Source organism: Peromyscus leucopus, chromosome 8b, assembly GCF_004664715.2.
Source record: "Peromyscus leucopus breed LL Stock chromosome 8b, UCI_PerLeu_2.1, whole genome shotgun sequence".
Classification (NCBI taxonomy): domain Eukaryota; kingdom Metazoa; phylum Chordata; class Mammalia; order Rodentia; family Cricetidae; genus Peromyscus; species Peromyscus leucopus.
The window spans coordinates 97641962-97648420 of record NC_051086.1 but is presented as its reverse complement, the minus strand read 5'-3'; the positions used below and the strand labels follow the sequence as shown (position 1 = coordinate 97648420).

The 6459-nt window shown below is 50.2% G+C and overlaps 1 long non-coding RNA gene across 1 annotated transcript; it reads right to left on the bottom strand.

Annotated features, from left to right (window-relative positions):
• Positions 1 to 2945: 2945 nt before the first annotated feature.
• Positions 2946 to 6092, bottom strand: LOC119086976. The gene is made up of 3 exons (XR_005090398.1): positions 5549 to 6092; positions 4885 to 4944; positions 2946 to 3313 (listed from the first exon to the last, which is right to left on the bottom strand). It is a non-coding gene; the product is annotated as an uncharacterized LOC119086976 (long non-coding RNA).
• Positions 6093 to 6459: the final 367 nt, after the last annotated feature.

Genomic DNA, 6459 nt, shown 5'->3' with positions numbered 1-6459 from the left:
TTGCCAAACAACAAACCATAACACCTTGTAATTTTAGTGTTTAGCATCCATCAAATTGTCAGCATAAAGATTCCTGTTAACTTTTGTTTATCTCTCTGCCCTTTATAGTCTTCAAACCAAGAGCTAGGTGTCCCGTTCAAAGAGCGAGATGCTTCCCACTTTTAGAGCACATCCATTCTGGTTTTTTTTTTTTTTTTTTTTTCCTGGAGCTGAGGACCGAACCCAGGGCTAAATCTCCAACCTGAGTGCATCCATTCTGAATGTCTTGCTAATCTGTGGGTACCCTGGGACTCAGAAACAGAAACATATGGCTTTGATACTACCAGCAATTTTATTTTATTTTGCAAATGCTGAAATGGAACCCAGAAGTTTTCTTTGTTTCTCTCTATCTCTCTCTCTTTTTGGTTTTTTTTTTTTTTTTTTTTTTTTTTTTTTTTTTTTTTTGGTTTATCTGGGATTAAGGAACCCAGAAGTCTCCCCCGCCCCAACTTTGTTTTCCTCAGTCCCCTCCATGAAGCAATTAAGATCTCCATCCTCGGGTCTGAATTAGAGCAGCGCTGACAGAGTCAAGAACTTACTTTGTTAATCAAGAAATGGGTTTCTGCTCAGTGGTGGCACACGCCTTTAATCCCAGCACTCAGGAGGCAGAGGCAGGTGGATCTCTGTGAGTTCGAGGCCAGCCTGGTCTACAGAGTGAGATCCAGGACAGGCTCCAAAGCTACAGAGAGAAACCCTGTCTCAGGAAAAACCAGAAAAAGAAAAGAAAGAAAGAAATGGGTTTCTAAACAGAGAACTCGTGTCCAGAGGCTTATTTCACATTGCCACCAACAACCATGCAATTTAAAATTATTTATTTATTCATGTATTTTGAGACAGGGTTTCTACTTTGTAGCCCAAGCTGGCTTCATAGTTTTCTTTTCTTTTTAAGTAAAAAAATTTTAAATTTATTTATTCTATGCATTTTCACATCATGTATCTTGATCCCTTTCAACCACCATCCCTTCACATCCGCCCTCCACCCCTCCACACCCCACTCTCCTGAATAAAACAAAATTCAAGAGAAAAAAATGAAGAAAATAAAATGAGAATTTTTATTTTTAAAAAATAAAAAAAGAGAGAAAAAAAAGGGGAAGGAATTAAAACTTTTGTCCTGGGCACTGCAGTGTAACCCAAGTTGCGCTGTCTTCTCCTCGGTCCGTACACCTCTACTTGCAAGTGTTCGTTGCAGAGTCATTGGTCTGGTTTAGGGCCCCTGGTCTACTACACTTTCAATCCTGGGCCCCCACTAGGACTCTCCCTGGACATCCCACTGCCGCCCTGTGTTGTGGAGATCCTGCAGCTTTGGGTCTGCAGGTCAGGTCCCTTGATGCGCTTCTGCGGATCATAGGTGGGGTGAACCCAGACATCTTAAAGATGGTTAACAAGCATTCTTGTTCAGTGAACCTAGGGCTTTGTGCATACCAAGCACACATGCTATCATTGAGCTCCACCCCCAACCCTATACTAGAGAATTTGGTGCCGGGCAGTGGTGGTGCACACCTTTAATCCCAGCACTCGGGAGGCAGAGCCAGGCGGATCTCTGTGAGTTCGAGGCCAGCCTGGGCTACCAAGTGAGTTCCAGGAAAGGCGCAAAGCTACACAGAGAAACCCTGTTTCCAAAAAACAAAAACAAAACAAAAAACACAAAAACTGGGTGTGGTGTGTATGTAATCTCAGGACTCAGGAGGCAAAGACAGAAAGATCAGAAGTTCAAGGTTATCCTCAGTTACATGAGCAATTTAAGGTAGCCTGACCTAGATTCCTTCAGTCTTGTCTCAAAAACAAACACAAAACGCGAAAATACCTGCTGTGTTTCTGTCTTCTGAAAGTCTTGACCCACATCATTTCTTTTTCAGCACTGTGGATGGAGCACAGAGCTTCTCACGTGAGAAGCAGACACTCATTCCATCGGTGAACTGTGCAGCTAGCCTCCCCCCACATTTTTTTATTTCACCCCAGCATTTGCATAACTTCCACACTCAACTCTAGTGTGGAGACATGGTTTCTTTTTTTACTTTAAAAATTTAGCCAGGCAGTGGTGGCACATGCATTTAATCCCAGCCCTCGGGAGGCAGAGGCAGGCAGATCTTTGAGTTTGAGGCCAGTCTGGTCCACAGAGAGAGTTCCAGGACAGGCAAGGTTACACAGAGAAACCCTGTTTCCAAAAAACAAACAAACAAAAGTAAATAAAAATCAAAACTTAAGAGTAAGAAGCCCTCGAGGGAGGCTCTATCTGTGTTAGTCCCAAGGGCAGAAGTTTCCAGTTCAGAGGGGTCCTTTGACGGAGGTTGGTTCTGTGTGCTCATGCTTGGCAGGGCTGGGGCCAGGGTTTCCTCTGGCTTGGAGGGCCGCGCTCACTGAAGGGTTCTAGGCAGAGACACAGCTTTTTTTTCAGACTAGAGGAGACGGGGAGAGTGTAGAGAAGTTAGGAGAGAGATTCTGGAACTTTCCCTCGGAGGTTGAGACTAGGGTGGAGTGCCAGCCAATAATACCAATAAAATCAGAAAAATTCAGAATCAAAGAAATGCCCAAGATGGACCCAGCCGTAAGCTAGCTGACGTCTCTCTCCAGCTCTCTAAGCGAGGTACCAACAAAAGATGAGGCCCTTCCTCGAGGGGGGGCTTTCCATTTAGACGCAGAGACTCAGCTCTGAGTTAGACCTCAGCAAACACTACCAGGGAACAGATACGAGGTGGAGACTGGCTGGTGCCAGAAAGGTGCACCCAGCCTCAGAAGCCATCCCCAGAGAAGACCTGCTTGGCTTGTGGTCCAGGCCTTAAGGCTCTTCAGGCTGGACAAGATGACCTCACAGGGAACCCTTCCAAGTTCAAGCTCTTTGCCCTGATCCCAGGGGCTAAAACTCCACCCGGGCGTCCTCCACACTCCATGTCTACACCTGGCAGCTCTTGCAGATGGTTATCTCCCCTCCCCCACCCCACGCCTCCACTCGGCCCGCCTGTCCGTCTGCCAACAGCCCCACTCTCGGCCTTTCATCTCGTGCCACGGCAGCCGGCCACGATGCCGTACTCCATCCCACTCCAGTCAGCTCCACAGCTTCTCCTGGGCTTAAGCCCCACAGCAGATGGAGATCGGGGGTCCCCCCTCACAGTGTCACGGATACCCACAACTTTGAGATCCACCCCTACTGTCCTTTGCTCCTGGACTCCCCTCCCCAGGAAAAGGCTTGACAAGCGGAGGGACAGGGACGGCCAGGGAGAGCAGACATCATCTTCATTCACTTTTCCTCCTTTGCCTGGGATTGGCAGAGGCAGTCCTAGGACAAGAAGAGGATGGGCGAACTGGTCAGTGCTAAGCCAAGATGCCCACCTCCCGGGGTGGACAGATTATCACCACAGGCCTCAGTCTCCTTCCTAGGGCCTTCGGGAAAGTATGGAATGAGATGGCTGTGACAGGGAGGCCCAAGAGAAGCCCTAGGTAGCATTGGTGGTGTGTGGCAGTGTTTCAGGAGGCCAGGTGGGAGGCACTACACCATACCCTGGGGAGGGGGGCAGACTTCAGAGACAGCTCACAGTTGCCCTCCAGGGCTTTCTGAGGAAGGAGCCATGGGTGAGGCAGGAAGGGCTAAAAGCCTCCTCCTCGTGCCAGAAGTGAGGCCAGGTCTACTTGGGCATGCCCCTGTTGTAGCTGAAATGCACAAAGCCCCCCCCCCCCCCAGCAAAGATAGGCTATGGCTGTGTCCAGAGACCCCACCACCACCACCACCACACACATCTGGTTGGGTCTGGCCAAAGTCCTTCGGAATCCTGGCTTAGATGGGTGAGCAGCCCCCACACCGACTGTGGGCTCCTAACAGCGGACACTGAGTCTCCTATCCTATCCTGCTCGCTCTGCCACTGTGTTGGGGACACAGCCTCCTACCAGGTAGACAGGTGGCTTTCCTAAAACCTTAGCTTCTTCTTCACTCAGCTCCAGCGCCAAATTCCATTCCCAGAGCTGTGGAGCAGGAGAGTACTGGTAACAACTGTCCTCACCCCGGTAAGGGACAAACCAAAACAAAACAAGACAAAAAATGGATGATGTGGGGTGTGCGTGTGCGTGTGCGTGTGCGTGTGCGTGTGCGTGCGTGTGTGTGTGTGTGTGTCTCCCGGGGGCTGCCTGAGGAAGCACAGTCTGAACTGAGTGAGGATCGGTAGGCTGGGTACCATCAGGCAAAGGTAAAAACGCTATTCTCCTGCTGCAGATGAAGACTGGCCCGAGGTGCTGGCTGCTACAGCCAGAGACCCATTAGGTGAGGCCAAAGACAGAGCACAAAGGGACAGGATTAGCCCTGTGCAGGAGAGGCTTGGCAGAAAAGGACGAAGAGAGATCCATGCTGTTTTTTTCTTTACTGTTGAATCTCATATAAAGTACATCCACAGAGACTAAAGAGATGGCTCAGCAGTTAAGAGCACTGGTTGTTATTCCAGAGGACACAGGTTCAGTTCCCAGCATCCACTCGACAGCTCAACCTTCTATACTTCCAGTCCATGGAATCTGATCACACACAAGTGGTGTACAGACGTACATGCAGACAAAACACCCACACACATAAAATAAAACTGAAGTTAAAAAATAGATGTATCCATGTATTTCTTATGGTGTTTAAAAGTGTAATAAATGGTATAGTTCAAATGAAATACTGAGTTTAGTTAGTAGTGTGCCAAAGTTTGCTATGGCACATGGTTATGATAAATGATATAGGCTGATACAGTAAGTGAAAACAGGGGAGAGTCGGCGGTGGGCATATGAGAATTCTCGATTCTCTGCTTGAAACTTTTATGTATGTTTAGAACAAAATAATAGTGTAAAAAATTCCAATAAGCACACAGAAAAAGCATGTCTTACTCAAAATGCTGCTGCTGAGAAAGTCGGTCACACTGATGTGCCGGTGACTGTTGACATTGTCTGATGAGAGAGAGAGAGAGGTGAGGGGACACCTACATTCAAGCAGGTCACTGGGCACCAGGAAGCTCTGTCCTGGTGGGTCAAGGACATGCTAGGCTAATGACAGGCTTCCCTGATAACCAGCTGTGCAACACAGTATGACTGAGTTATAGCAGTCACATTCAGGAGCTGTGACGGCATGAATAAAGGGACCTGACTCAGACTAAAGGGGTAAGACGGCTCATGTTATAAACAGGAGAGGGGACAAGAGGGGACGAGAGAGCATGAGGGACTTGTCTCCCCTTTTCTTCCTTTCTCTCCTCCCCTCCCCTCTCTGCTTCCCCCCTCCACTTATATAGACCAGCTTGGGCTCACTAAGTACCTTAGAATGACCTTCATCAACTCCTGATCCTCCTGCCTCCCCCTCCCAGGTTCTAGGGTTAAAGACTGGGGACACTACTCTGGCCTGAACTGAACATGCCTTCTAAAGCAAGGCCTGCACCCCCGACCCAGCTTCTTCTAACTGGAGCACAGTGGCAGTGCAGTCTAAGGGCAGGACATGGAGCTTGGAGTCGGTTGGCAGTCCGGACTCCTTACTCATTGTGTCCTTGAGCAAGTCACTCACTCTTGGGGCCTCAGTTTCCTCATCCGTAAAGTGGAGATTATCACTCCATCTGCCCGGCTTGCCTTGCCGAGTCGTAAGCGTCACATGAGACAATCATCGCAAAAGGGCCCAGCGTGGGGCAGAATCACCCTGGAAAAATGAGCACCGAGGCCATCAGGTTGCTGAGTGGCCGTCACACCCTGTTCTGGCCACGCGGAGTCCCGGATGTAGATCTCACAGGAGCAGCTCCCTACAGCAAGGCCCTCCTCCCTAGGAGCCCAAGATTACTGGGGGGCAGATGCCAGGCCCTCCCTGAGCCTCTCGGAGATAGGCCAGCGTTCCCCCCTCCGTGGGTGAGGGCTGCCAGCGGGGGGCCTGGGAGAGTGGGCTGCCCCCGGCTGGGAAGATGCTGAGGTGGAGATGGAGGTGCCTGTGAGGGCCCAAGCCCAGGGGGGAAAAAATTCTTACTGGAGCTGTATAATTAAAATCCTATTAAGCGGCGCCTGGCAGTCTCCCATCAACCCCCTCCAAGGCTCCTGTGAACCTCACAGCAGCTGCAGCACCCTGTTCTCTGGGCTCTTGCTGAGGCTGCTGGCTTGGGAAGAGCTGGGAGCCAGGCTAGCCAAGAGCAGAGCCGGGGGTGTGAGTGTGTGTGTGTGTGTGTGTGTGTGTGTGTGTGTGTGTGTGTGTGTGTGTACAGGGTGGACAGTGCATCCGGGCTCTGGCCCCAAGCCTGTGTCTGGGCTCCACACCCCTTCCATCCTTCCCTTTTCTCTGTGAGGAATGACCATCCTCCCTCCACCCCCTCAGACCCTCTGGCCTCAGGACGAAGGCTTCCTGGCTCCCACTGTCTCTCCTCCATGTCTCTCTCAGGCTGCCAGCTAGCTTCTCTAGGGCCTTGGAGTCTTAGCCTCAAGCAACACCCAAGACCC